Genomic DNA, 26,312 nt, shown 5'->3' on the forward strand with positions numbered 1-26,312 from the left:
AGATAAATCCGACGCAGTCGGTAGGACTCGAACCTACGCTCCCAGAGGGAATCTGATTTCTAGTCAGACGCCTTAACCACTCGGCCACGACTGCTTGTCCAACAGGTGCCCCTCGAATCGTGAAAAACCCAACCGGTTGCGTCTGCGCAGAATGCCGACAGGAAACGTAAAACCGTGCACTGATTACGACAGGGCTACTATCGCTACGAGACGAGCCATTATGGAAGCGTTAAAATCTTCGCCCGGACAGGGACTCGAACCCTGGACCCTTAGGTTAAAAGCCTAATGCTCTACCGACTGAGCTATCCGGGCTTTCGCTTGTTTTGGTTGGAGCGGTTTCAAGCAACGTGATTAAGTGGAAGGTGTGTGTAGGCTTCTGGCGCTACTGGCGACTGCACCGACTACTCACTGACGCTGGTAGCAGCCCAACAGCGGACCAGTGCCTCTTCTCCCTTTATTCCGGTGCTGACAGTAACTGCATCACGTGCCTGCTTTCCCCGATTGCGTTCGGTTGAAGCCAAGGAAGAAGGGCGACCAACGACAGTTCGAAGACCAAAACATGGAGCGTTGTGTGCGCAAATAGTTCCGTTCCGGTACCGGGAATCGAAGCCGGACCTGTTGAGTGAAAGCCAGGTATCCTAGCCACTAGACCACACAGGACTTGCTCTACAGCGGTGAGATTTACTCCGTCTCTTATTGTATTTTGTGCTGAATCTGGACTCAGTGCTGTTCTCTGCTTGCGATCATATCCGCGCCTACAGACCGGCATGGCGCACAGTTCAAAATTGACTGTCCATTGCTGTGTGCATCGCATTTTGCTTGTAACACGGAGGAGAAATATCAAAGTTGTTACGTCGTCATAATTGGAAGTAAACATTTTGACGCTGAGGCGTGGACTCCGTGTGGATAACGGACAACAGTTAAGTTCGTTTCCTAGCAACAGCAACGCCCTTAATGCAGTCATGATGTACAGAAAATTAAATGCCCCGGGTGAGGATCGAACTCACGACCTTAAGATTATGAGACTTACGCGCTGCCTACTGCGCTACCGAGGCACGCCGGAGACGACCTCGCAGGAAACTCGGTAAGTCTCACATATTAGAGATAGACAGTTTGCGCTTTCTGAAGAATCTGTTGTCTTGCTACACGTGCTGTCCCGACTCTCTAGATTAAACTGCAGCCGCAGCTATACAGCTATAAGGTCCTGAGGCTGACCCATCTCAAGCGAGCAATCCGCGCGGCAGCATTGTTGCCACAAGAGCAAAATAATGCATCGACCGGGAATCGTGCCGGCATACCTTAAGATTATGAGACTTAGGCGCTGCCTACTGCACTACTGAGTCACAAACCACTCAACTACAGATGCTCGACAAGCTACCCGTGCTTTCCAAGCAGCTGTCGGCAGGGAAACTGGGATTGCCACCCAGCGACGTCGAAAAAGGGGCTAAACTCGCGAAGTCCCCCACTACACTGCCTTAAAACGACCGTTCATCACTATCGTGTGAGTAACCTTGCGTCAGCGGCGACGAGTCTTGCCCAAAGACGTAGCGTGCTTGGAGGCGCTGCCCGAATGCGTGTGGATGCACCCTCCTACCTCGTAATGCGCCTGCAGCTCGTATAGCCGTGGGCCGCTGTCGGCGGGCGGGAAGCCGACACAGCGCGGCGTTGCGAGCAGCGGCAGTGCGGTGGTGTTGTACTGTTGAGCATAGTTGCCTTCCAAGCAGTTGATCCGGGTACGATTCCCGGCCACCGCAAGTGGCGCTAATTTTTCCGTATCATTATGTGGGCTCCTGCTGTTAAATTAAGGTTTTTTTTTTTTCGTCGTTGCACCATCCTGTAGTATGTCCCGACTTGTCCCGACTTTGCTCGGCTGACGCGAAAGCTGACGCTTGGAAATCGCCCTTATCTAAAGGACAGGCACTATAAACGACTGTGAGAGGTGAGGTGTGGCGAGGTACCAAAACGCGATATTTTCTGCTTCTTCTTCCAAAACAAGAAAAGAAAAATCCGACGCAGTCGGTAGGACTCGAACCTACGCTCCCAGAGGGAATCTGATTTCTAGTCAGACGCCTTAACCACTCGGCCACGACTGCTTGTCCAACAGGTGCCCCTCGAATCGTGAAAAACCCAACCGGTTGCGTCTGCGCAGAATGCCGACAGGAAACGTAAAACCGTGCACTGATTACGACAGGGCTACTATCGCTACGAGACGAGCCATTATGGAAGCGTTAAAATCTTCGCCCGGACAGGGACTCGAACCCTGGACCCTTAGGTTAAAAGCCTAATGCTCTACCGACTGAGCTATCCGGGCTTTCGCTTGTTGTGGTTGGAGCGGTTTCAAGCAACGTGATTAAGTGGAAGGTGTGTGTAGGCTTCTGGCGCTACTGGCGACTACACCGACTACTCACTGACGCTGGTAGCAGCCCAACAGCGGACCAGTGCCTCTTCTCCCTTTATTCCGGTGCTGACAGTAACTGCATCACGTGCCTGCTTTCCCCGATTGCGTTCGGTTGAAGCCAAGGAAGAAGGGCGACCAACGACAGTTCGAAGACCAAAACATGGAGCGTTGTGTGCGCAAATAGTTCCGTTCCGGTACCGGGAATCGAAGCCGGACCTGTTGAGTGAAAGCCAGGTATCCTAGCCACTAGACCACACAGGACTTGCTCTACAGCGGTGAGATTTACTCCGTCTCTTATTGTATTTTGTGCTGAATCTGGACTCAGTGCTGTTCTCTGCTTGCGATCATATCCGCGCCTACAGACCGGCATGGCGCACAGTTCAAAATTGACTGTCCATTGCTGTGTGCATCGCATTTTGCTTGTAACACGGAGGAGAAATATCAAAGTTGTTACGTCGTCATAATTGGAAGTAAACATTTTGACGCTGAGGCGTGGACTCCGTGTGGATAACGGACAACAGTTAAGTTCGTTTCCTAGCAACAGCAACGCCCTTAATGCAGTCATGATGTACAGAAAATTAAATGCCCCGGGTGAGGATCGAACTCACGACCTTAAGATTATGAGACTTACGCGCTGCCTACTGCGCTACCGAGGCACGCCGGAGACGACCTCGCAGGAAACTCGGTAAGTCTCACATATTAGAGATAGACAGTTTGCGCTTTCTGAAGAATCTGTTGTCTTGCTACACGTGCTGTCCCGACTCTCTAGATTAAACTGCAGCCGCAGCTATACAGCTATAAGGTCCTGAGGCTGACCCATCTCAAGCGAGCAATCCGCGCGGCAGCATTGTTGCCACAAGAGCAAAATAATGCATCGACCGGGAATCGTGCCGGCATACCTTAAGATTATGAGACTTAGGCGCTGCCTACTGCACTACTGAGTCACAAACCACTCAACTACAGATGCTCGACAAGCTACCCGTGCTTTCCAAGCAGCTGTCGGCAGGGAAACTGGGATTGCCACCCAGCGACGTCGAAAAAGGGGCTAAACTCGCGAAGTCCCCCACTACACTGCCTTAAAACGACCGTTCATCACTATCGTGTGAGTAACCTTGCGTCAGCGGCGACGAGTCTTGCCCAAAGACGTAGCGTGCTTGGAGGCGCTGCCCGAATGCGTGTGGATGCACCCTCCTACCTCGTAATGCGCCTGCAGCTCCTATAGCCGTGGGCCGCTGTCGGCGGGCGGGAAGCCGACACAGCGCGGCGTTGCGAGCAGCGGCAGTGCGGTGGTGTTGTACTGTTGAGCATAGTTGCCTTCCAAGCAGTTGATCCGGGTACGATTCCCGGCCACCGCAAGTGGCGCTAATTTTTCCGTATCATTATGTGGGCTCCTGCTGTTAAATTAAGGTTTTTTTTTTTTTCGTCGTTGCACCATCCTGTAGTATGTCCCGACTTGTCCCGACTTTGCTCGGCTGACGCGAAAGCTGATGCTTGGAAATCGCCCTTATCTAAAGGACAGGCACTATAAACGACTGTGAGAGGTGAGGTGTGGCGAGGTACCAAAACGCGATATTTTCTGCTTCTTCTTCCAAAACAAGAAAAGATAAATCCGACGCAGTCGGTAGGACTCGAACCTACGCTCCCAGAGGGAATCTGATTTCTAGTCAGACGCCTTAACCACTCGGCCACGACTGCTTGTCCAACAGGTGCCCCTCGAATCGTGAAAAACCCAACCGGTTGCGTCTGCGCAGAATGCCGACAGGAAACGTAAAACCGTGCACTGATTACGACAGGGCTACTATCGCTACGAGACGAGCCATTATGGAAGCGTTAAAATCTTCGCCCGGACAGGGACTCGAACCCTGGACCCTTAGGTTAAAAGCCTAATGCTCTACCGACTGAGCTATCCGGGCTTTCGCTTGTTGTGGTTGGAGCGGTTTCAAGCAACGTGATTAAGTGGAAGGTGTGTGTAGGCTTCTGGCGCTACTGGCGACTGCACCGACTACTCACTGACGCTGGTAGCAGCCCAACAGCGGACCAGTGCCTCTTCTCCCTTTATTCCGGTGCTGACAGTAACTGCATCACGTGCCTGCTTTCCCCGATTGCGTTCGGTTGAAGCCAAGGAAGAAGGGCGACCAACGACAGTTCGAAGACCAAAACATGGAGCGTTGTGTGCGCAAATAGTTCCGTTCCGGTACCGGGAATCGAAGCCGGACCTGTTGAGTGAAAGCCAGGTATCCTAGCCACTAGACCACACAGGACTTGCTCTACAGCGGTGAGATTTACTCCGTCTCTTATTGTATTTTGTGCTGAATCTGGACTCAGTGCTGTTCTCTGCTTGCGATCATATCCGCGCCTACAGACCGGCATGGCGCACAGTTCAAAATTGACTGTCCATTGCTGTGTGCATCGCATTTTGCTTGTAACACGGAGGAGAAATATCAAAGTTGTTACGTCGTCATAATTGGAAGTAAACATTTTGACGCTGAGGCGTGGACTCCGTGTGGATAACGGACAACAGTTAAGTTCGTTTCCTAGCAACAGCAACGCCCTTAATGCAGTCATGATGTACAGAAAATTAAATGCCCCGGGTGAGGATCGAACTCACGACCTTAAGATTATGAGACTTACGCGCTGCCTACTGCGCTACCGAGGCACGCCGGAGACGACCTCGCAGGAAACTCGGTAAGTCTCACATATTAGAGATAGACAGTTTGCGCTTTCTGAAGAATCTGTTGTCTTGCTACACGTGCTGTCCCGACTCTCTAGATTAAACTGCAGCCGCAGCTATACAGCTATAAGGTCCTGAGGCTGACCCATCTCAAGCGAGCAATCCGCGCGGCAGCATTGTTGCCACAAGAGCAAAATAATGCATCGACCGGGAATCGTGCCGGCATACCTTAAGATTATGAGACTTAGGCGCTGCCTACTGCACTACTGAGTCACAAACCACTCAACTACAGATGCTCGACAAGCTACCCGTGCTTTCCAAGCAGCTGTCGGCAGGGAAACTGGGATTGCCACCCAGCGACGTCGAAAAAGGGGCTAAACTCGCGAAGTCCCCCACTACACTGCCTTAAAACGACCGTTCATCACTATCGTGTGAGTAACCTTGCGTCAGCGGCGACGAGTCTTGCCCAAAGACGTAGCGTGCTTGGAGGCGCTGCCCGAATGCGTGTGGATGCACCCTCCTACCTCGTAATGCGCCTGCAGCTCCTATAGCCGTGGGCCGCTGTCGGCGGGCGGGAAGCCGACACAGCGCGGCGTTGCGAGCAGCGGCAGTGCGGTGGTGTTGTACTGTTGAGCATAGTTGCCTTCCAAGCAGTTGATCCGGGTACGATTCCCGGCCACCGCAAGTGGCGCTAATTTTTCCGTATCATTATGTGGGCTCCTGCTGTTAAATTAAGGTTTTTTTTTTTTCGTCGTTGCACCATCCTGTAGTATGTCCCGACTTGTCCCGACTTTGCTCGGCTGACGCGAAAGCTGACGCTTGGAAATCGCCCTTATCTAAAGGACAGGCACTATAAACGACTGTGAGAGGTGAGGTGTGGCGAGGTACCAAAACGCGATATTTTCTGCTTCTTCTTCCAAAACAAGAAAAGATAAATCCGACGCAGTCGGTAGGACTCGAACCTACGCTCCCAGAGGGAATCTGATTTCTAGTCAGACGCCTTAACCACTCGGCCACGACTGCTTGTCCAACAGGTGCCCCTCGAATCGTGAAAAACCCAACCGGTTGCGTCTGCGCAGAATGCCGACAGGAAACGTAAAACCGTGCACTGATTACGACAGGGCTACTATCGCTACGAGACGAGCCATTATGGAAGCGTTAAAATCTTCGCCCGGACAGGGACTCGAACCCTGGACCCTTAGGTTAAAAGCCTAATGCTCTACCGACTGAGCTATCCGGGCTTTCGCTTGTTGTGGTTGGAGCGGTTTCAAGCAACGTGATTAAGTGGAAGGTGTGTGTAGGCTTCTGGCGCTACTGGCGACTGCACCGACTACTCACTGACGCTGGTAGCAGCCCAACAGCGGACCAGTGCCTCTTCTCCCTTTATTCCGGTGCTGACAGTAACTGCATCACGTGCCTGCTTTCCCCGATTGCGTTCGGTTGAAGCCAAGGAAGAAGGGCGACCAACGACAGTTCGAAGACCAAAACATGGAGCGTTGTGTGCGCAAATAGTTCCGTTCCGGTACCGGGAATCGAAGCCGGACCTGTTGAGTGAAAGCCAGGTATCCTAGCCACTAGACCACACAGGACTTGCTCTACAGCGGTGAGATTTACTCCGTCTCTTATTGTATTTTGTGCTGAATCTGGACTCAGTGCTGTTCTCTGCTTGCGATCATATCCGCGCCTACAGACCGGCATGGCGCACAGTTCAAAATTGACTGTCCATTGCTGTGTGCATCGCATTTTGCTTGTAACACGGAGGAGAAATATCAAAGTTGTTACGTCGTCATAATTGGAAGTAAACATTTTGACGCTGAGGCGTGGACTCCGTGTGGATAACGGACAACAGTTAAGTTCGTTTCCTAGCAACAGCAACGCCCTTAATGCAGTCATGATGTACAGAAAATTAAATGCCCCGGGTGAGGATCGAACTCACGACCTTAAGATTATGAGACTTACGCGCTGCCTACTGCGCTACCGAGGCACGCCGGAGACGACCTCGCAGGAAACTCGGTAAGTCTCACATATTAGAGATAGACAGTTTGCGCTTTCTGAAGTATCTGTTGTCTTGCTACACGTGCTGTCCCGACTCTCTAGATTAAACTGCAGCCGCAGCTATACAGCTATAAGGTCCTGAGGCTGACCCATCTCAAGCGAGCAATCCGCGCGGCAGCATTGTTGCCACAAGAGCAAAATAATGCATCGACCGGGAATCGTGCCGGCATACCTTAAGATTATGAGACTTAGGCGCTGCCTACTGCACTACTGAGTCACAAACCACTCAACTACAGATGCTCGACAAGCTACCCGTGCTTTCCAAGCAGCTGTCGGCAGGGAAACTGGGATTGCCACCCAGCGACGTCGAAAAAGGGGCTAAACTCGCGAAGTCCCCCACTACACTGCCTTAAAACGACCGTTCATCACTATCGTGTGAGTAACCTTGCGTCAGCGGCGACGAGTCTTGCCCAAAGACGTAGCGTGCTTGGAGGCGCTGCCCGAATGCGTGTGGATGCACCCTCCTACCTCGTAATGCGCCTGCAGCTCCTATAGCCGTGGGCCGCTGTCGGCGGGCGGGAAGCCGACACAGCGCGGCGTTGCGAGCAGCGGCAGTGCGGTGGTGTTGTACTGTTGAGCATAGTTGCCTTCCAAGCAGTTGATCCGGGTACGATTCCCGGCCACCGCAAGTGGCGCTAATTTTTCCGTATCATTATGTGGGCTCCTGCTGTTAAATTAAGGTTTTTTTTTTTTCGTCGTTGCACCATCCTGTAGTATGTCCCGACTTGTCCCGACTTTGCTCGGCTGACGCGAAAGCTGACGCTTGGAAATCGCCCTTATCTAAAGGACAGGCACTATAAACGACTGTGAGAGGTGAGGTGTGGCGAGGTACCAAAACGCGATATTTTCTGCTTCTTCTTCCAAAACAAGAAAAGATAAATCCGACGCAGTCGGTAGGACTCGAACCTACGCTCCCAGAGGGAATCTGATTTCTAGTCAGACGCCTTAACCACTCGGCCACGACTGCTTGTCCAACAGGTGCCCCTCGAATCGTGAAAAACCCAACCGGTTGCGTCTGCGCAGAATGCCGACAGGAAACGTAAAACCGTGCACTGATTACGACAGGGCTACTATCGCTACGAGACGAGCCATTATGGAAGCGTTAAAATCTTCGCCCGGACAGGGACTCGAACCCTGGACCCTTAGGTTAAAAGCCTAATGCTCTACCGACTGAGCTATCCGGGCTTTCGCTTGTTGTGGTTGGAGCGGTTTCAAGCAACGTGATTAAGTGGAAGGTGTGTGTAGGCTTCTGGCGCTACTGGCGACTGCACCGACTACTCACTGACGCTGGTAGCAGCCCAACAGCGGACCAGTGCCTCTTCTCCCTTTATTCCGGTGCTGACAGTAACTGCATCACGTGCCTGCTTTCCCCGATTGCGTTCGGTTGAAGCCAAGGAAGAAGGGCGACCAACGACAGTTCGAAGACCAAAACATGGAGCGTTGTGTGCGCAAATAGTTCCGTTCCGGTACCGGGAATCGAAGCCGGACCTGTTGAGTGAAAGCCAGGTATCCTAGCCACTAGACCACACAGGACTTGCTCTACAGCGGTGAGATTTACTCCGTCTCTTATTGTATTTTGTGCTGAATCTGGACTCAGTGCTGTTCTCTGCTTGCGATCATATCCGCGCCTACAGACCGGCATGGCGCACAGTTCAAAATTGACTGTCCATTGCTGTGTGCATCGCATTTTGCTTGTAACACGGAGGAGAAATATCAAAGTTGTTACGTCGTCATAATTGGAAGTAAACATTTTGACGCTGAGGCGTGGACTCCGTGTGGATAACGGACAACAGTTAAGTTCGTTTCCTAGCAACAGCAACGCCCTTAATGCAGTCATGATGTACAGAAAATTAAATGCCCCGGGTGAGGATCGAACTCACGACCTTAAGATTATGAGACTTACGCGCTGCCTACTGCGCTACCGAGGCACGCCGGAGACGACCTCGCAGGAAACTCGGTAAGTCTCACATATTAGAGATAGACAGTTTGCGCTTTCTGAAGAATCTGTTGTCTTGCTACACGTGCTGTCCCGACTCTCTAGATTAAACTGCAGCCGCAGCTATACAGCTATAAGGTCCTGAGGCTGACCCATCTCAAGCGAGCAATCCGCGCGGCAGCATTGTTGCCACAAGAGCAAAATAATGCATCGACCGGGAATCGTGCCGGCATACCTTAAGATTATGAGACTTAGGCGCTGCCTACTGCACTACTGAGTCACAAACCACTCAACTACAGATGCTCGACAAGCTACCCGTGCTTTCCAAGCAGCTGTCGGCAGGGAAACTGGGATTGCCACCCAGCGACGTCGAAAAAGGGTGCTAAACTCGCGAAGTCCCCCACTACACTGCCTTAAAACGACCGTTCATCACTATCGTGTGAGTAACCTTGCGTCAGCGGCGACGAGTCTTGCCCAAAGACGTAGCGTGCTTGGAGGCGCTGCCCGAATGCGTGTGGATGCACCCTCCTACCTCGTAATGCGCCTGCAGCTCCTATAGCCGTGGGCCGCTGTCGGCGGGCGGGAAGCCGACACAGCGCGGCGTTGCGAGCAGCGGCAGTGCGGTGGTGTTGTACTGTTGAGCATAGTTGCCTTCCAAGCAGTTGATCCGGGTACGATTCCCGGCCACCGCAAGTGGCGCTAATTTTTCCGTATCATTATGTGGGCTCCTGCTGTTAAATTAAGGTTTTTTTTTTTTCGTCGTTGCACCATCCTGTAGTATGTCCCGACTTGTCCCGACTTTGCTCGGCTGACGCGAAAGCTGACGCTTGGAAATCGCCCTTATCTAAAGGACAGGCACTATAAACGACTGTGAGAGGTGAGGTGTGGCGAGGTACCAAAACGCGATATTTTCTGCTTCTTCTTCCAAAACAAGAAAAGATAAATCCGACGCAGTCGGTAGGACTCGAACCTACGCTCCCAGAGGGAATCTGATTTCTAGTCAGACGCCTTAACCACTCGGCCACGACTGCTTGTCCAACAGGTGCCCCTCGAATCGTGAAAAACCCAACCGGTTGCGTCTGCGCAGAATGCCGACAGGAAACGTAAAACCGTGCACTGATTACGACAGGGCTACTATCGCTACGAGACGAGCCATTATGGAAGCGTTAAAATCTTCGCCCGGACAGGGACTCGAACCCTGGACCCTTAGGTTAAAAGCCTAATGCTCTACCGACTGAGCTATCCGGGCTTTCGCTTGTTGTGGTTGGAGCGGTTTCAAGCAACGTGATTAAGTGGAAGGTGTGTGTAGGCTTCTGGCGCTACTGGCGACTGCACCGACTACTCACTGACGCTGGTAGCAGCCCAACAGCGGACCAGTGCCTCTTCTCCCTTTATTCCGGTGCTGACAGTAACTGCATCACGTGCCTGCTTTCCCCGATTGCGTTCGGTTGAAGCCAAGGAAGAAGGGCGACCAACGACAGTTCGAAGACCAAAACATGGAGCGTTGTGTGCGCAAATAGTTCCGTTCCGGTACCGGGAATCGAAGCCGGACCTGTTGAGTGAAAGCCAGGTATCCTAGCCACTAGACCACACAGGACTTGCTCTACAGCGGTGAGATTTACTCCGTCTCTTATTGTATTTTGTGCTGAATCTGGACTCAGTGCTGTTCTCTGCTTGCGATCATATCCGCGCCTACAGACCGGCATGGCGCACAGTTCAAAATTGACTGTCCATTGCTGTGTGCATCGCATTTTGCTTGTAACACGGAGGAGAAATATCAAAGTTGTTACGTCGTCATAATTGGAAGTAAACATTTTGACGCTGAGGCGTGGACTCCGTGTGGATAACGGACAACAGTTAAGTTCGTTTCCTAGCAACAGCAACGCCCTTAATGCAGTCATGATGTACAGAAAATTAAATGCCCCGGGTGAGGATCGAACTCACGACCTTAAGATTATGAGACTTACGCGCTGCCTACTGCGCTACCGAGGCACGCCGGAGACGACCTCGCAGGAAACTCGGTAAGTCTCACATATTAGAGATAGACAGTTTGCGCTTTCTGAAGAATCTGTTGTCTTGCTACACGTGCTGTCCCGACTCTCTAGATTAAACTGCAGCCGCAGCTATACAGCTATAAGGTCCTGAGGCTGACCCATCTCAAGCGAGCAATCCGCGCGGCAGCATTGTTGCCACAAGAGCAAAATAATGCATCGACCGGGAATCGTGCCGGCATACCTTAAGATTATGAGACTTAGGCGCTGCCTACTGCACTACTGAGTCACAAACCACTCAACTACAGATGCTCGACAAGCTACCCGTGCTTTCCAAGCAGCTGTCGGCAGGGAAACTGGGATTGCCACCCAGCGACGTCGAAAAAGGGGCTAAACTCGCGAAGTCCCCCACTACACTGCCTTAAAACGACCGTTCATCACTATCGTGTGAGTAACCTTGCGTCAGCGGCGACGAGTCTTGCCCAAAGACGTAGCGTGCTTGGAGGCGCTGCCCGAATGCGTGTGGATGCACCCTCCTACCTCGTAATGCGCCTGCAGCTCCTATAGCCGTGGGCCGCTGTCGGCGGGCGGGAAGCCGACACAGCGCGGCGTTGCGAGCAGCGGCAGTGCGGTGGTGTTGTACTGTTGAGCATAGTTGCCTTCCAAGCAGTTGATCCGGGTACGATTCCCGGCCACCGCAAGTGGCGCTAATTTTTCCGTATCATTATGTGGGCTCCTGCTGTTAAATTAAGGTTTTTTTTTTTTCGTCGTTGCACCATCCTGTAGTATGTCCCGACTTGTCCCGACTTTGCTCGGCTGACGCGAAAGCTGACGCTTGGAAATCGCCCTTATCTAAAGGACAGGCACTATAAACGACTGTGAGAGGTGAGGTGTGGCGAGGTACCAAAACGCGATATTTTCTGCTTCTTCTTCCAAAACAAGAAAAGATAAATCCGACGCAGTCGGTAGGACTCGAACCTACGCTCCCAGAGGGAATCTGATTTCTAGTCAGACGCCTTAACCACTCGGCCACGACTGCTTGTCCAACAGGTGCCCCTCGAATCGTGAAAAACCCAACCGGTTGCGTCTGCGCAGAATGCCGACAGGAAACGTAAAACCGTGCACTGATTACGACAGGGCTACTATCGCTACGAGACGAGCCATTATGGAAGCGTTAAAATCTTCGCCCGGACAGGGACTCGAACCCTGGACCCTTAGGTTAAAAGCCTAATGCTCTACCGACTGAGCTATCCGGGCTTTCGCTTGTTGTGGTTGGAGCGGTTTCAAGCAACGTGATTAAGTGGAAGGTGTGTGTAGGCTTCTGGCGCTACTGGCGACTGCACCGACTACTCACTGACGCTGGTAGCAGCCCAACAGCGGACCAGTGCCTCTTCTCCCTTTATTCCGGTGCTGACAGTAACTGCATCACGTGCCTGCTTTCCCCGATTGCGTTCGGTTGAAGCCAAGGAAGAAGGGCGACCAACGACAGTTCGAAGACCAAAACATGGAGCGTTGTGTGCGCAAATAGTTCCGTTCCGGTACCGGGAATCGAAGCCGGACCTGTTGAGTGAAAGCCAGGTATCCTAGCCACTAGACCACACAGGACTTGCTCTACAGCGGTGAGATTTACTCCGTCTCTTATTGTATTTTGTGCTGAATCTGGACTCAGTGCTGTTCTCTGCTTGCGATCATATCCGCGCCTACAGACCGGCATGGCGCACAGTTCAAAATTGACTGTCCATTGCTGTGTGCATCGCATTTTGCTTGTAACACGGAGGAGAAATATCAAAGTTGTTACGTCGTCATAATTGGAAGTAAACATTTTGACGCTGAGGCGTGGACTCCGTGTGGATAACGGACAACAGTTAAGTTCGTTTCCTAGCAACAGCAACGCCCTTAATGCAGTCATGATGTACAGAAAATTAAATGCCCCGGGTGAGGATCGAACTCACGACCTTAAGATTATGAGACTTACGCGCTGCCTACTGCGCTACCGAGGCACGCCGGAGACGACCTCGCAGGAAACTCGGTAAGTCTCACATATTAGAGATAGACAGTTTGCGCTTTCTGAAGAATCTGTTGTCTTGCTACACGTGCTGTCCCGACTCTCTAGATTAAACTGCAGCCGCAGCTATACAGCTATAAGGTCCTGAGGCTGACCCATCTCAAGCGAGCAATCCGCGCGGCAGCATTGTTGCCACAAGAGCAAAATAATGCATCGACCGGGAATCGTGCCGGCATACCTTAAGATTATGAGACTTAGGCGCTGCCTACTGCACTACTGAGTCACAAACCACTCAACTACAGATGCTCGACAAGCTACCCGTGCTTTCCAAGCAGCTGTCGGCAGGGAAACTGGGATTGCCACCCAGCGACGTCGAAAAAGGGGCTAAACTCGCGAAGTCCCCCACTACACTGCCTTAAAACGACCGTTCATCACTATCGTGTGAGTAACCTTGCGTCAGCGGCGACGAGTCTTGCCCAAAGACGTAGCGTGCTTGGAGGCGCTGCCCGAATGCGTGTGGATGCACCCTCCTACCTCGTAATGCGCCTGCAGCTCCTATAGCCGTGGGCCGCTGTCGGCGGGCGGGAAGCCGACACAGCGCGGCGTTGCGAGCAGCGGCAGTGCGGTGGTGTTGTACTGTTGAGCATAGTTGCCTTCCAAGCAGTTGATCCGGGTACGATTCCCGGCCACCGCAAGTGGCGCTAATTTTTCCGTATCATTATGTGGGCTCCTGCTGTTAAATTAAGGTTTTTTTTTTTCGTCGTTGCACCATCCTGTAGTATGTCCCGACTTGTCCCGACTTTGCTCGGCTGACGCGAAAGCTGACGCTTGGAAATCGCCCTTATCTAAAGGACAGGCACTATAAACGACTGTGAGAGGTGAGGTGTGGCGAGGTACCAAAACGCGATATTTTCTGCTTCTTCTTCCAAAACAAGAAAAGAAAAATCCGACGCAGTCGGTAGGACTCGAACCTACGCTCCCAGAGGGAATCTGATTTCTAGTCAGACGCCTTAACCACTCGGCCACGACTGCTTGTCCAACAGGTGCCCCTCGAATCGTGAAAAACCCAACCGGTTGCGTCTGCGCAGAATGCCGACAGGAAACGTAAAACCGTGCACTGATTACGACAGGGCTACTATCGCTACGAGACGAGCCATTATGGAAGCGTTAAAATCTTCGCCCGGACAGGGACTCGAACCCTGGACCCTTAGGTTAAAAGCCTAATGCTCTACCGACTGAGCTATCCGGGCTTTCGCTTGTTGTGGTTGGAGCGGTTTCAAGCAACGTGATTAAGTGGAAGGTGTGTGTAGGCTTCTGGCGCTACTGGCGACTGCACCGACTACTCACTGACGCTGGTAGCAGCCCAACAGCGGACCAGTGCCTCTTCTCCCTTTATTCCGGTGCTGACAGTAACTGCATCACGTGCCTGCTTTCCCCGATTGCGTTCGGTTGAAGCCAAGGAAGAAGGGCGACCAACGACAGTTCGAAGACCAAAACATGGAGCGTTGTGTGCGCAAATAGTTCCGTTCCGGTACCGGGAATCGAAGCCGGACCTGTTGAGTGAAAGCCAGGTATCCTAGCCACTAGACCACACAGGACTTGCTCTACAGCGGTGAGATTTACTCCGTCTCTTATTGTATTTTGTGCTGAATCTGGACTCAGTGCTGTTCTCTGCTTGCGATCATATCCGCGCCTACAGACCGGCATGGCGCACAGTTCAAAATTGACTGTCCATTGCTGTGTGCATCGCATTTTGCTTGTAACACGGAGGAGAAATATCAAAGTTGTTACGTCGTCATAATTGGAAGTAAACATTTTGACGCTGAGGCGTGGACTCCGTGTGGATAACGGACAACAGTTAAGTTCGTTTCCTAGCAACAGCAACGCCCTTAATGCAGTCATGATGTACAGAAAATTAAATGCCCCGGGTGAGGATCGAACTCACGACCTTAAGATTATGAGACTTACGCGCTGCCTACTGCGCTACCGAGGCACGCCGGAGACGACCTCGCAGGAAACTCGGTAAGTCTCACATATTAGAGATAGACAGTTTGCGCTTTCTGAAGAATCTGTTGTCTTGCTACACGTGCTGTCCCGACTCTCTAGATTAAACTGCAGCCGCAGCTATACAGCTATAAGGTCCTGAGGCTGACCCATCTCAAGCGAGCAATCCGCGCGGCAGCATTGTTGCCACAAGAGCAAAATAATGCATCGACCGGGAATCGTGCCGGCATACCTTAAGATTATGAGACTTAGGCGCTGCCTACTGCACTACTGAGTCACAAACCACTCAACTACAGATGCTCGACAAGCTACCCGTGCTTTCCAAGCAGCTGTCGGCAGGGAAACTGGGATTGCCACCCAGCGACGTCGAAAAAGGGGCTAAACTCGCGAAGTCCCCCACTACACTGCCTTAAAACGACCGTTCATCACTATCGTGTGAGTAACCTTGCGTCAGCGGCGACGAGTCTTGCCCAAAGACGTAGCGTGCTTGGAGGCGCTGCCCGAATGCGTGTGGATGCACCCTCCTACCTCGTAATGCGCCTGCAGCTCCTATAGCCGTGGGCCGCTGTCGGCGGGCGGGAAGCCGACACAGCGCGGCGTTGCGAGCAGCGGCAGTGCGGTGGTGTTGTACTGTTGAGCATAGTTGCCTTCCAAGCAGTTGATCCGGGTACGATTCCCGGCCACCGCAAGTGGCGCTAATTTTTCCGTATCATTATGTGGGCTCCTGCTGTTAAATTAAGGTTTTTTTTTTTCGTCGTTGCACCATCCTGTAGTATGTCCCGACTTGTCCCGACTTTGCTCGGCTGACGCGAAAGCTGACGCTTGGAAATCGCCCTTATCTAAAGGACAGGCACTATAAACGACTGTGAGAGGTGAGGTGTGGCGAGGTACCAAAACGCGATATTTTCTGCTTCTTCTTCCAAAACAAGAAAAGATAAATCCGACGCAGTCGGTAGGACTCGAACCTACGCTCCCAGAGGGAATCTGATTTCTAGTCAGACGCCTTAACCACTCGGCCACGACTGCTTGTCCAACAGGTGCCCCTCGAATCGTGAAAAACCCAACCGGTTGCGTCTGCGCAGAATGCCGACAGGAAACGTAAAACCGTGCACTGATTACGACAGGGCTACTATCGCTACGAGACGAGCCATTATGGAAGCGTTAAAATCTTCGCGCGGACAGGGACTCGAACCCTGGACCCTTAGGTTAAAAGCCTAATGCTCTACCGACTGAGCTATCCGGGCTTTCGCTTGTTGTGGTTGGAGCGGTTTCAAGCAACGTGATTAAGTGGAAGGTGTGTGTAGGCTTCTGGCGCTACTGGCGACTGCACCGACTACTCACTGACGCTGGTAGCAGCCCAACAGCGGACCAGTGCCTCTTCTCCCTTTATTCCGGTGCTGACAGTAACTGCATCACGTGCCTGCTTTCCCCGATTGCGTTCGGTTGAAGCCAAGGAAGAAGGGCGACCAACGACAGTTCGAAGACCAAAACATGGAGCGTTGTGTGCGCAAATAGTTCCGTTCCGGTACCGGGAATCGAAGCCGGACCTGTTGAGTGAAAGCCAGGTATCCTAGCCACTAGACCACACAGGACTTGCTCTACAGCGGTGAGATTTACTCCGTCTCTTATTGTATTTTGTGCTGAATCTGGACTCAGTGCTGTTCTCTGCTTGCGATCATATCCGCGCCTACAGACCGGCATGGCGCACAGTTCAAAATTGACTGTCCATTGCTGTGTGCATCGCATTTTGCTTGTAACACGGAGGAGAAATATCAAAGTTGTTACGTCGTCATAATTGGAAGTAAACATTTTGACGCTGAGGCGTGGACTCCGTGTGGATAACGGACAACAGTTAAGTTCGTTTCCTAGCAACAGCAACGCCCTTAATGCAGTCATGATGTACAGAAAATTAAATGCCCCGGGTGAGGATCGAACTCACGACCTTCAGATTATGAGACTTACGCGCTGCCTACTGCGCTACCGAGGCACGCCGGAGACGACCTCGCAGGAAACTCGGTAAGTCTCACATATTAGAGATAGACAGTTTGCGCTTTCTGAAGAATCTGTTGTCTTGCTACACGTGCTGTCCCGACTCTCTAGATTAAACTGCAGCCGCAGCTATACAGCTATAAGGTCCTGAGGCTGACCCATCTCAAGCGAGCAATCCGCGCGGCAGCATTGTTGCCACAAGAGCAAAATAATGCATCGACCGGGAATCGTGCCGGCATACCTTAAGATTATGAGACTTAGGCGCTGCCTACTGCACTACTGAGTCACAAACCACTCAACTACAGATGCTCGACAAGCTACCCGTGCTTTCCAAGCAGCTGTCGGCAGGGAAACTGGGATTGCCACCCAGCGACGTCGAAAAAGGGGCTAAACTCGCGAAGTCCCCCACTACACTGCCTTAAAACGACCGTTCATCACTATCGTGTGAGTAACCTTGCGTCAGCGGCGACGAGTCTTGCCCAAAGACGTAGCGTGCTTGGAGGCGCTGCCCGAATGCGTGTGGATGCACCCTCCTACCTCGTAATGCGCCTGCAGCTCCTATAGCCGTGGGCCGCTGTCGGCGGGCGGGAAGCCGACACAGCGCGGCGTTGCGAGCAGCGGCAGTGCGGTGGTGTTGTACTGTTGAGCATAGTTGCCTTCCAAGCAGTTGATCCGGGTACGATTCCCGGCCACCGCAAGTGGCGCTAATTTTTCCGTATCATTATGTGGGCTCCTGCTGTTAAATTAAGGTTTTTTTTTTTTCGTCGTTGCACCATCCTGTAGTATGTCCCGACTTGTCCCGACTTTGCTCGGCTGACGCGAAAGCTGACGCTTGGAAATCGCCCTTATCTAAAGGACAGGCACTATAAACGACTGTGAGAGGTGAGGTGTGGCGAGGTACCAAAACGCGATATTTTCTGCTTCTTCTTCCAAAACAAGAAAAGATAAATCCGACGCAGTCGGTAGGACTCGAACCTACGCTCCCAGAGGGAATCTGATTTCTAGTCAGACGCCTTAACCACTCGGCCACGACTGCTTGTCCAACAGGTGCCCCTCGAATCGTGAAAAACCCAACCGGTTGCGTCTGCGCAGAATGCCGACAGGAAACGTAAAACCGTGCACTGATTACGACAGGGCTACTATCGCTACGAGACGAGCCATTATGGAAGCGTTAAAATCTTCGCCCGGACAGGGACTCGAACCCTGGACCCTTAGGTTAAAAGCCTAATGCTCTACCGACTGAGCTATCCGGGCTTTCGCTTGTTGTGGTTGGAGCGGTTTCAAGCAACGTGATTAAGTGGAAGGTGTGTGTAGGCTTCTGGCGCTACTGGCGACTGCACCGACTACTCACTGACGCTGGTAGCAGCCCAACAGCGGACCAGTGCCTCTTCTCCCTTTATTCCGGTGCTGACAGTAACTGCATCACGTGCCTGCTTTCCCCGATTGCGTTCGGTTGAAGCCAAGGAAGAAGGGCGACCAACGACAGTTCGAAGACCAAAACATGGAGCGTTGTGTGCGCAAATAGTTCCGTTCCGGTACCGGGAATCGAAGCCGGACCTGTTGAGTGAAAGCCAGGTATCCTAGCCACTAGACCACACAGGACTTGCTCTACAGCGGTGAGATTTACTCCGTCTCTTATTGTATTTTGTGCTGAATCTGGACTCAGTGCTGTTCTCTGCTTGCGATCATATCCGCGCCTACAGACCGGCATGGCGCACAGTTCAAAATTGACTGTCCATTGCTGTGTGCATCGCATTTTGCTTGTAACACGGAGGAGAAATATCAAAGTTGTTACGTCGTCATAATTGGAAGTAAACATTTTGACGCTGAGGCGTGGACTCCGTGTGGATAACGGACAACAGTTAAGTTCGTTTCCTAGCAACAGCAACGCCCTTAATGCAGTCATGATGTACAGAAAATTAAATGCCCCGGGTGAGGATCGAACTCACGACCTTCAGATTATGAGACTTACGCGCTGCCTACTGCGCTACCGAGGCACGCCGGAGACGACCTCGCAGGAAACTCGGTAAGTCTCACATATTAGAGATAGACAGTTTGCGCTTTCTGAAGAATCTGTTGTCTTGCTACACGTGCTGTCCCGACTCTCTAGATTAAACTGCAGCCGCAGCTATACAGCTATAAGGTCCTGAGGCTGACCCATCTCAAGCGAGCAATCCGCGCGGCAGCATTGTTGCCACAAGAGCAAAATAATGCATCGACCGGGAATCGTGCCGGCATACCTTAAGATTATGAGACTTAGGCGCTGCCTACTGCACTACTGAGTCACAAACCACTCAACTACAGATGCTCGACAAGCTACCCGTGCTTTCCAAGCAGCTGTCGGCAGGGAAACTGGGATTGCCACCCAGCGACGTCGAAAAAGGGGCTAAACTCGCGAAGTCCCCCACTACACTGCCTTAAAACGACCGTTCATCACTATCGTGTGAGTAACCTTGCGTCAGCGGCGACGAGTCTTGCCCAAAGACGTAGCGTGCTTGGAGGCGCTGCCCGAATGCGTGTGGATGCACCCTCCTACCTCGTAATGCGCCTGCAGCTCCTATAGCCGTGGGCCGCTGTCGGCGGGCGGGAAGCCGACACAGCGCGGCGTTGCGAGCAGCGGCAGTGCGGTGGTGTTGTACTGTTGAGCATAGTTGCCTTCCAAGCAGTTGATCCGGGTACGATTCCCGGCCACCGCAAGTGGCGCTAATTTTTCCGTATCATTATGTGGGCTCCTGCTGTTAAATTAAGGTTTTTTTTTTTTCGTCGTTGCACCATCCTGTAGTATGTCCCGACTTGTCCCGACTTTGCTCGGCTGACGCGAAAGCTGACGCTTGGAAATCGCCCTTATCTAAAGGACAGGCACTATAAACGACTGTGAGAGGTGAGGTGTGGCGAGGTACCAAAACGCGATATTTTCTGCTTCTTCTTCCAAAACAAGAAAAGATAAATCCGACGCAGTCGGTAGGACTCGAACCTACGCTCCCAGAGGGAATCTGATTTCTAGTCAGACGCCTTAACCACTCGGCCACGACTGCTTGTCCAACAGGTGCCCCTCGAATCGTGAAAAACCCAACCGGTTGCGTCTGCGCAGAATGCCGACAGGAAACGTAAAACCGTGCACTGATTACGACAGGGCTACTATCGCTACGAGACGAGCCATTATGGAAGCGTTAAAATCTTCGCGCGGACAGGGACTCGAACCCTGGACCCTTAGGTTAAAAGCCTAATGCTCTACCGACTGAGCTATCCGGGCTTTCGCTTGTTGTGGTTGGAGCGGTTTCAAGCAACGTGATTAAGTGGAAGGTGTGTGTAGGCTTCTGGCGCTACTGGCGACTGCACCGACTACTCACTGACGCTGGTAGCAGCCCAACAGCGGACCAGTGCCTCTTCTCCCTTTATTCCGGTGCTGACAGTAACTGCATCACGTGCCTGCTTTCCCCGATTGCGTTCGGTTGAAGCCAAGGAAGAAGGGCGACCAACGACAGTTCGAAGACCAAAACATGGAGCGTTGTGTGCGCAAATAGTTCCGTTCCGGTACCGGGAATCGAAGCCGGACCTGTTGAGTGAAAGCCAGGTATCCTAGCCACTAGACCACACAGGACTTGCTCTACAGCGGTGAGATTTACTCCGTCTCTTATTGTATTTTGTGCTGAATCTGGACTCAGTGCTGTTCTCTGCTTGCGATCATATCCGCGCCTACAGACCGGCATGGCGCACAGTTCAAAATTGACTGTCCATTGCTGTGTGCATCGCATTTTGCTTGTAACACGGAGGAGAAATATCAAAGTTGTTACGTCGTCATAATTGGAAGTAAACATTTTGACGCTGAGGCGTGGACTCCGTGTGGATAACGGACAACAGTTAAGTTCGTTTCCTAGCAACAGCAACGCCCTTAATGCAGTCATGATGTACAGAAAATTAAATGCCCCGGGTGAGGATCGAACTCACGACCTTCAGATTATGAGACTTACGCGCTGCCTACTGCGCTACCGAGGCACGCCGGAGACGACCTCGCAGGAAACTCGGTAAGTCTCACATATTAGAGATAGACAGTTTGCGCTTTCTGAAGAATCTGTTGTCTTGCTACACGTGCTGTCCCGACTCTCTAGATTAAACTGCAGCCGCAGCTATACAGCTATAAGGTCCTGAGGCTGACCCATCTCAAGCGAGCAATCCGCGCGGCAGCATTGTTGCCACAAGAGCAAAATAATGCATCGACCGGGAATCGTGCCGGCATACCTTAAGATTATGAGACTTAGGCGCTGCCTACTGCACTACTGAGTCACAAACCACTCAACTACAGATGCTCGACAAGCTACCCGTGCTTTCCAAGCAGCTGTCGGCAGGGAAACTGGGATTGCCACCCAGCGACGTCGAAAAAGGGGCTAAACTCGCGAAGTCCCCCACTACACTGCCTTAAAACGACCGTTCATCACTATCGTGTGAGTAACCTTGCGTCAGCGGCGACGAGTCTTGCCCAAAGACGTAGCGTGCTTGGAGGCGCTGCCCGAATGCGTGTGGATGCACCCTCCTACCTCGTAATGCGCCTGCAGCTCCTATAGCCGTGGGCCGCTGTCGGCGGGCGGGAAGCCGACACAGCGCGGCGTTGCGAGCAGCGGCAGTGCGGTGGTGTTGTACTGTTGAGCATAGTTGCCTTCCAAGCAGTTGATCCGGGTACGATTCCCGGCCACCGCAAGTGGCGCTAATTTTTCCGTATCATTATGTGGGCTCCTGCTGTTAAATTAAGGTTTTTTTTTTTTTCGTCGTTGCACCATCCTGTAGTATGTCCCGACTTGTCCCGACTTTGCTCGGCTGACGCGAAAGCTGACGCTTGGAAATCGCCCTTATCTAAAGGACAGGCACTATAAACGACTGTGAGAGGTGAGGTGTGGCGAGGTACCAAAACGCGATATTTTCTGCTTCTTCTTCCAAAACAAGAAAAGATAAATCCGACGCAGTCGGTAGGACTCGAACCTACGCTCCCAGAGGGAATCTGATTTCTAGTCAGACGCCTTAACCACTCGGCCACGACTGCTTGTCCAACAGGTGCCCCTCGAATCGTGAAAAACCCAACCGGTTGCGTCTGCGCAGAATGCCGACAGGAAACGTAAAACCGTGCACTGATTACGACAGGGCTACTATCGCTACGAGACGAGCCATTATGGAAGCGTTAAAATCTTCGCCCGGACAGGGACTCGAACCCTGGACCCTTAGGTTAAAAGCCTAATGCTCTACCGACTGAGCTATCCGGGCTTTCGCTTGTTGTGGTTGGAGCGGTTTCAAGCAACGTGATTAAGTGGAAGGTGTGTGTAGGCTTCTGGCGCTACTGGCGACTGCACCGACTACTCACTGACGCTGGTAGCAGCCCAACAGCGGACCAGTGCCTCTTCTCCCTTTATTCCGGTGCTGACAGTAACTGCATCACGTGCCTGCTTTCCCCGATTGCGTTCGGTTGAAGCCAAGGAAGAAGGGCGACCAACGACAGTTCGAAGACCAAAACATGGAGCGTTGTGTGCGCAAATAGTTCCGTTCCGGTACCGGGAATCGAAGCCGGACCTGTTGAGTGAAAGCCAGGTATCCTAGCCACTAGACCACACAGGACTTGCTCTACAGCGGTGAGATTTACTCCGTCTCTTATTGTATTTTGTGCTGAATCTGGACTCAGTGCTGTTCTCTGCTTGCGATCATATCCGCGCCTACAGACCGGCATGGCGCACAGTTCAAAATTGACTGTCCATTGCTGTGTGCATCGCATTTTGCTTGTAACACGGAGGAGAAATATCAAAGTTGTTACGTCGTCATAATTGGAAGTAAACATTTTGACGCTGAGGCGTGGACTCCGTGTGGATAACGGACAACAGTTAAGTTCGTTTCCTAGCAACAGCAACGCCCTTAATGCAGTCATGATGTACAGAAAATTAAATGCCCCGGGTGAGGATCGAACTCACGACCTTAAGATTATGAGACTTACGCGCTGCCTACTGCGCTACCGAGGCACGCCGGAGACGACCTCGCAGGAAACTCGGTAAGTCTCACATATTAGAGATAGACAGTTTGCGCTTTCTGAAGAATCTGTTGTCTTGCTACACGTGCTGTCCCGACTCTCTAGATTAAACTGCAGCCGCAGCTATACAGCTATAAGGTCCTGAGGCTGACCCATCTCAAGCGAGCAATCCGCGCGGCAGCATTGTTGCCACAAGAGCAAAATAATGCATCGACCGGGAATCGTGCCGGCATACCTTAAGATTATGAGACTTAGGCGCTGCCTACTGCACTACTGAGTCACAAACCACTCAACTACAGATGCTCGACAAGCTACCCGTGCTTTCCAAGCAGCTGTCGGCAGGGAAACTGGGATTGCCACCCAGCGACGTCGAAAAAGGGGCTAAACTCGCGAAGTCCCCCACTACACTGCCTTAAAACGACCGTTCATCACTATCGTGTGAGTAACCTTGCGTCAGCGGCGACGAGTCTTGCCCAAAGACGTAGCGTGCTTGGAGGCGCTGCCCGAATGCGTGTGGATGCACCCTCCTACCTCGTAATGCGCCTGCAGCTCCTATAGCCGTGGGCCGCTGTCGGCGGGCGGGAAGCCGACACAGCGCGGCGTTGCGAGCAGCGGCAGTGCGGTGGTGTTGTACTGTTGAGCATAGTTGCCTTCCAAGCAGTTGATCCGGGTACGATTCCCGGCCACCGCAAGTGGCGCTAATTTTTCCGTATCATTATGTGGGCTCCTGCTGTTAAATTAAGGTTTTTTTTTTTTTTCGTCGTTGCACCATCCTGTAGTATGTCCCGACTTGTCCCGACTTTGCTCGGCTGACGCGAAAGCTGACGCTTGGAAATCGCCCTTATCTAAAGGACAGGCACTATAAACGACTGTGAGAGGTGAGGTGTGGCGAGGTACCAAAACGCGATATTTTCTGCTTCTTCTTCCAAAACAAGAAAAGATAAATCCGACGCAGTCGGTAGGACTCGAACCTACGCTCCCAGAGGGAATCTGATTTCTAGTCAGACGCCTTAACCACTCGGCCACGACTGCTTGTCCAACAGGTGCCCCTCGAATCGTGAAAAACCCAACCGGTTGCGTCTGCGCAGAATGCCGACAGGAAACGTAAAACCGTGCACTGATTACGACAGGGCTACTATCGCTACGAGACGAGCCATTATGGAAGCGTTAAAATCTTCGCCCGGACAGGGACTCGAACCCTGGACCCTTAGGTTAAAAGCCTAATGCTCTACCGACTGAGCTATCCGGGCTTTCGCTTGTTGTGGTTGGAGCGGTTTCAAGCAACGTGATTAAGTGGAAGGTGTGTGTAGGCTTCTGGCGCTACTGGCGACTGCACCGACTACTCACTGACGCTGGTAGCAGCCCAACAGCGGACCAGTGCCTCTTCTCCCTTTATTCCGGTGCTGACAGTAACTGCATCACGTGCCTGCTTTCCCCGATTGCGTTCGGTTGAAGCCAAGGAAGAAGGGCGACCAACGACAGTTCGAAGACCAAAACATGGAGCGTTGTGTGCGCAAATAGTTCCGTTCCGGTACCGGGAATCGAAGCCGGACCTGTTGAGTGAAAGCCAGGTATCCTAGCCACTAGACCACACAGGACTTGCTCTACAGCGGTGAGATTTACTCCGTCTCTTATTGTATTTTGTGCTGAATCTGGACTCAGTGCTGTTCTCTGCTTGCGATCATATCCGCGCCTACAGACCGGCATGGCGCACAGTTCAAAATTGACTGTCCATTGCTGTGTGCATCGCATTTTGCTTGTAACACGGAGGAGAAATATCAAAGTTGTTACGTCGTCATAATTGGAAGTAAACATTTTGACGCTGAGGCGTGGACTCCGTGTGGATAACGGACAACAGTTAAGTTCGTTTCCTAGCAACAGCAACGCCCTTAATGCAGTCATGATGTACAGAAAATTAAATGCCCCGGGTGAGGATCGAACTCACGACCTTAAGATTATGAGACTTACGCGCTGCCTACTGCGCTACCGAGGCACGCCGGAGACGACCTCGCAGGAAACTCGGTAAGTCTCACATATTAGAGATAGACAGTTTGCGCTTTCTGAAGAATCTGTTGTCTTGCTACACGTGCTGTCCCGACTCTCTAGATTAAACTGCAGCCGCAGCTATACAGCTATAAGGTCCTGAGGCTGACCCATCTCAAGCGAGCAATCCGCGCGGCAGCATTGTTGCCACAAGAGCAAAATAATGCATCGACCGGGAATCGTGCCGGCATACCTTAAGATTATGAGACTTAGGCGCTGCCTACTGCACTACTGAGTCACAAACCAGTCAACTACAGATGCTCGACAAGCTACCCGTGCTTTCCAAGCAGCTGTCGGCAGGGAAACTGGGATTGCCACCCAGCGACGTCGAAAAAGGGGCTAAACTCGCGAAGTCCCCCACTACACTGCCTTAAAACGACCGTTCATCACTATCGTGTGAGTAACCTTGCGTCAGCGGCGACGAGTCTTGCCCAAAGACGTAGCGTGCTTGGAGGCGCTGCCCGAATGCGTGTGGATGCACCCTCCTACCTCGTAATGCGCCTGCAGCTCCTATAGCCGTGGGCCGCTGTCGGCGGGCGGGAAGCCGACACAGCGCGGCGTTGCGAGCAGCGGCAGTGCGGTGGTGTTGTACTGTTGAGCATAGTTGCCTTCCAAGCAGTTGATCCGGGTACGATTCCCGGCCACCGCAAGTGGCGCTAATTTTTCCGTATCATTATGTGGGCTCCTGCTGTTAAATTAAGGTTTTTTTTTTTCGTCGTTGCACCATCCTGTAGTATGTCCCGACTTGTCCCGACTTTGCTCGGCTGACGCGAAAGCTGACGCTTGGAAATCGCCCTTATCTAAAGGACAGGCACTATAAACGACTGTGAGAGGTGAGGTGTGGCGAGGTACCAAAACGCGATATTTTCTGCTTCTTCTTCCAAAACAAGAAAAGAAAAATCCGACGCAGTCGGTAGGACTCGAACCTACGCTCCCAGAGGGAATCTGATTTCTAGTCAGACGTCTTAACCACTCGGCCACGACTGCTTGTCCAACAGGTGCCCCTCGAATCGTGAAAAACCCAACCGGTTGCGTCTGCGCAGAATGCCGACAGGAAACGTAAAACCGTGCACTGATTACGACAGGGCTACTATCGCTACGAGACGAGCCATTATGGAAGCGTTAAAATCTTCGCCCGGACAGGGACTCGAACCCTGGACCCTTAGGTTAAAAGCCTAATGCTCTACCGACTGAGCTATCCGGGCTTTCGCTTGTT

The 26,312-nt window shown here is 52.2% G+C and overlaps 41 non-coding genes across 41 annotated transcripts; all 41 read right to left on the reverse strand.

The window, feature by feature from the left end:
- Positions 1 to 12: 12 nt before the first annotated feature.
- On the reverse strand, positions 13 to 94 carry Trnas-aga (transfer RNA serine (anticodon AGA)). The gene has a single exon. It is a non-coding gene; the product is annotated as a tRNA-Ser (tRNA).
- A 145-nt stretch (positions 95 to 239) lies between these two features.
- Positions 240 to 312, reverse strand: Trnak-uuu (transfer RNA lysine (anticodon UUU)). The gene has a single exon. It is a non-coding gene; the product is annotated as a tRNA-Lys (tRNA).
- Positions 313 to 982: 670 nt separating this feature from the next.
- Trnam-cau (transfer RNA methionine (anticodon CAU)) lies at positions 983 to 1,055 on the reverse strand. The gene has a single exon. It is a non-coding gene; the product is annotated as a tRNA-Met (tRNA).
- A 956-nt stretch (positions 1,056 to 2,011) lies between these two features.
- Trnas-aga (transfer RNA serine (anticodon AGA)) lies at positions 2,012 to 2,093 on the reverse strand. The gene has a single exon. It is a non-coding gene; the product is annotated as a tRNA-Ser (tRNA).
- A 145-nt stretch (positions 2,094 to 2,238) lies between these two features.
- On the reverse strand, positions 2,239 to 2,311 carry Trnak-uuu (transfer RNA lysine (anticodon UUU)). Its single transcript has one exon. It is a non-coding gene; the product is annotated as a tRNA-Lys (tRNA).
- A 670-nt stretch (positions 2,312 to 2,981) lies between these two features.
- Positions 2,982 to 3,054, reverse strand: Trnam-cau (transfer RNA methionine (anticodon CAU)). Its single transcript has one exon. It is a non-coding gene; the product is annotated as a tRNA-Met (tRNA).
- A 957-nt stretch (positions 3,055 to 4,011) lies between these two features.
- Positions 4,012 to 4,093, reverse strand: Trnas-aga (transfer RNA serine (anticodon AGA)). The gene has a single exon. It is a non-coding gene; the product is annotated as a tRNA-Ser (tRNA).
- A 145-nt stretch (positions 4,094 to 4,238) lies between these two features.
- Positions 4,239 to 4,311, reverse strand: Trnak-uuu (transfer RNA lysine (anticodon UUU)). The gene has a single exon. It is a non-coding gene; the product is annotated as a tRNA-Lys (tRNA).
- A 670-nt stretch (positions 4,312 to 4,981) lies between these two features.
- Positions 4,982 to 5,054, reverse strand: Trnam-cau (transfer RNA methionine (anticodon CAU)). Its single transcript has one exon. It is a non-coding gene; the product is annotated as a tRNA-Met (tRNA).
- A 956-nt stretch (positions 5,055 to 6,010) lies between these two features.
- Positions 6,011 to 6,092, reverse strand: Trnas-aga (transfer RNA serine (anticodon AGA)). The gene has a single exon. It is a non-coding gene; the product is annotated as a tRNA-Ser (tRNA).
- Positions 6,093 to 6,237: 145 nt separating this feature from the next.
- On the reverse strand, positions 6,238 to 6,310 carry Trnak-uuu (transfer RNA lysine (anticodon UUU)). The gene has a single exon. It is a non-coding gene; the product is annotated as a tRNA-Lys (tRNA).
- Positions 6,311 to 6,980: 670 nt separating this feature from the next.
- Positions 6,981 to 7,053, reverse strand: Trnam-cau (transfer RNA methionine (anticodon CAU)). Its single transcript has one exon. It is a non-coding gene; the product is annotated as a tRNA-Met (tRNA).
- Positions 7,054 to 8,009: 956 nt separating this feature from the next.
- Trnas-aga (transfer RNA serine (anticodon AGA)) lies at positions 8,010 to 8,091 on the reverse strand. The gene has a single exon. It is a non-coding gene; the product is annotated as a tRNA-Ser (tRNA).
- Positions 8,092 to 8,236: 145 nt separating this feature from the next.
- On the reverse strand, positions 8,237 to 8,309 carry Trnak-uuu (transfer RNA lysine (anticodon UUU)). The gene has a single exon. It is a non-coding gene; the product is annotated as a tRNA-Lys (tRNA).
- Positions 8,310 to 8,979: 670 nt separating this feature from the next.
- Positions 8,980 to 9,052, reverse strand: Trnam-cau (transfer RNA methionine (anticodon CAU)). Its single transcript has one exon. It is a non-coding gene; the product is annotated as a tRNA-Met (tRNA).
- Positions 9,053 to 10,009: 957 nt separating this feature from the next.
- Positions 10,010 to 10,091, reverse strand: Trnas-aga (transfer RNA serine (anticodon AGA)). Its single transcript has one exon. It is a non-coding gene; the product is annotated as a tRNA-Ser (tRNA).
- A 145-nt stretch (positions 10,092 to 10,236) lies between these two features.
- On the reverse strand, positions 10,237 to 10,309 carry Trnak-uuu (transfer RNA lysine (anticodon UUU)). Its single transcript has one exon. It is a non-coding gene; the product is annotated as a tRNA-Lys (tRNA).
- A 670-nt stretch (positions 10,310 to 10,979) lies between these two features.
- On the reverse strand, positions 10,980 to 11,052 carry Trnam-cau (transfer RNA methionine (anticodon CAU)). The gene has a single exon. It is a non-coding gene; the product is annotated as a tRNA-Met (tRNA).
- A 956-nt stretch (positions 11,053 to 12,008) lies between these two features.
- Positions 12,009 to 12,090, reverse strand: Trnas-aga (transfer RNA serine (anticodon AGA)). The gene has a single exon. It is a non-coding gene; the product is annotated as a tRNA-Ser (tRNA).
- A 145-nt stretch (positions 12,091 to 12,235) lies between these two features.
- Positions 12,236 to 12,308, reverse strand: Trnak-uuu (transfer RNA lysine (anticodon UUU)). The gene has a single exon. It is a non-coding gene; the product is annotated as a tRNA-Lys (tRNA).
- Positions 12,309 to 12,978: 670 nt separating this feature from the next.
- Positions 12,979 to 13,051, reverse strand: Trnam-cau (transfer RNA methionine (anticodon CAU)). The gene has a single exon. It is a non-coding gene; the product is annotated as a tRNA-Met (tRNA).
- A 955-nt stretch (positions 13,052 to 14,006) lies between these two features.
- On the reverse strand, positions 14,007 to 14,088 carry Trnas-aga (transfer RNA serine (anticodon AGA)). Its single transcript has one exon. It is a non-coding gene; the product is annotated as a tRNA-Ser (tRNA).
- A 145-nt stretch (positions 14,089 to 14,233) lies between these two features.
- Positions 14,234 to 14,306, reverse strand: Trnak-uuu (transfer RNA lysine (anticodon UUU)). The gene has a single exon. It is a non-coding gene; the product is annotated as a tRNA-Lys (tRNA).
- A 670-nt stretch (positions 14,307 to 14,976) lies between these two features.
- On the reverse strand, positions 14,977 to 15,049 carry Trnam-cau (transfer RNA methionine (anticodon CAU)). Its single transcript has one exon. It is a non-coding gene; the product is annotated as a tRNA-Met (tRNA).
- Positions 15,050 to 16,004: 955 nt separating this feature from the next.
- Positions 16,005 to 16,086, reverse strand: Trnas-aga (transfer RNA serine (anticodon AGA)). Its single transcript has one exon. It is a non-coding gene; the product is annotated as a tRNA-Ser (tRNA).
- A 145-nt stretch (positions 16,087 to 16,231) lies between these two features.
- Trnak-uuu (transfer RNA lysine (anticodon UUU)) lies at positions 16,232 to 16,304 on the reverse strand. The gene has a single exon. It is a non-coding gene; the product is annotated as a tRNA-Lys (tRNA).
- A 670-nt stretch (positions 16,305 to 16,974) lies between these two features.
- Positions 16,975 to 17,047, reverse strand: Trnam-cau (transfer RNA methionine (anticodon CAU)). Its single transcript has one exon. It is a non-coding gene; the product is annotated as a tRNA-Met (tRNA).
- Positions 17,048 to 18,003: 956 nt separating this feature from the next.
- On the reverse strand, positions 18,004 to 18,085 carry Trnas-aga (transfer RNA serine (anticodon AGA)). The gene has a single exon. It is a non-coding gene; the product is annotated as a tRNA-Ser (tRNA).
- A 145-nt stretch (positions 18,086 to 18,230) lies between these two features.
- Positions 18,231 to 18,303, reverse strand: Trnak-uuu (transfer RNA lysine (anticodon UUU)). The gene has a single exon. It is a non-coding gene; the product is annotated as a tRNA-Lys (tRNA).
- Positions 18,304 to 18,973: 670 nt separating this feature from the next.
- On the reverse strand, positions 18,974 to 19,046 carry Trnam-cau (transfer RNA methionine (anticodon CAU)). Its single transcript has one exon. It is a non-coding gene; the product is annotated as a tRNA-Met (tRNA).
- Positions 19,047 to 20,002: 956 nt separating this feature from the next.
- Positions 20,003 to 20,084, reverse strand: Trnas-aga (transfer RNA serine (anticodon AGA)). Its single transcript has one exon. It is a non-coding gene; the product is annotated as a tRNA-Ser (tRNA).
- Positions 20,085 to 20,229: 145 nt separating this feature from the next.
- On the reverse strand, positions 20,230 to 20,302 carry Trnak-uuu (transfer RNA lysine (anticodon UUU)). The gene has a single exon. It is a non-coding gene; the product is annotated as a tRNA-Lys (tRNA).
- A 670-nt stretch (positions 20,303 to 20,972) lies between these two features.
- Trnam-cau (transfer RNA methionine (anticodon CAU)) lies at positions 20,973 to 21,045 on the reverse strand. Its single transcript has one exon. It is a non-coding gene; the product is annotated as a tRNA-Met (tRNA).
- A 957-nt stretch (positions 21,046 to 22,002) lies between these two features.
- On the reverse strand, positions 22,003 to 22,084 carry Trnas-aga (transfer RNA serine (anticodon AGA)). Its single transcript has one exon. It is a non-coding gene; the product is annotated as a tRNA-Ser (tRNA).
- A 145-nt stretch (positions 22,085 to 22,229) lies between these two features.
- Positions 22,230 to 22,302, reverse strand: Trnak-uuu (transfer RNA lysine (anticodon UUU)). Its single transcript has one exon. It is a non-coding gene; the product is annotated as a tRNA-Lys (tRNA).
- Positions 22,303 to 22,972: 670 nt separating this feature from the next.
- Positions 22,973 to 23,045, reverse strand: Trnam-cau (transfer RNA methionine (anticodon CAU)). The gene has a single exon. It is a non-coding gene; the product is annotated as a tRNA-Met (tRNA).
- Positions 23,046 to 24,003: 958 nt separating this feature from the next.
- On the reverse strand, positions 24,004 to 24,085 carry Trnas-aga (transfer RNA serine (anticodon AGA)). The gene has a single exon. It is a non-coding gene; the product is annotated as a tRNA-Ser (tRNA).
- Positions 24,086 to 24,230: 145 nt separating this feature from the next.
- Trnak-uuu (transfer RNA lysine (anticodon UUU)) lies at positions 24,231 to 24,303 on the reverse strand. Its single transcript has one exon. It is a non-coding gene; the product is annotated as a tRNA-Lys (tRNA).
- A 670-nt stretch (positions 24,304 to 24,973) lies between these two features.
- On the reverse strand, positions 24,974 to 25,046 carry Trnam-cau (transfer RNA methionine (anticodon CAU)). Its single transcript has one exon. It is a non-coding gene; the product is annotated as a tRNA-Met (tRNA).
- A 955-nt stretch (positions 25,047 to 26,001) lies between these two features.
- Positions 26,002 to 26,083, reverse strand: Trnas-aga (transfer RNA serine (anticodon AGA)). The gene has a single exon. It is a non-coding gene; the product is annotated as a tRNA-Ser (tRNA).
- Positions 26,084 to 26,228: 145 nt separating this feature from the next.
- Positions 26,229 to 26,301, reverse strand: Trnak-uuu (transfer RNA lysine (anticodon UUU)). The gene has a single exon. It is a non-coding gene; the product is annotated as a tRNA-Lys (tRNA).
- Positions 26,302 to 26,312: the final 11 nt, after the last annotated feature.

This window comes from Schistocerca gregaria, unplaced genomic scaffold (assembly GCF_023897955.1).
Source record: "Schistocerca gregaria isolate iqSchGreg1 unplaced genomic scaffold, iqSchGreg1.2 ptg000337l, whole genome shotgun sequence".
Taxonomy (NCBI): Eukaryota; Metazoa; Arthropoda; class Insecta; order Orthoptera; family Acrididae; genus Schistocerca; species Schistocerca gregaria.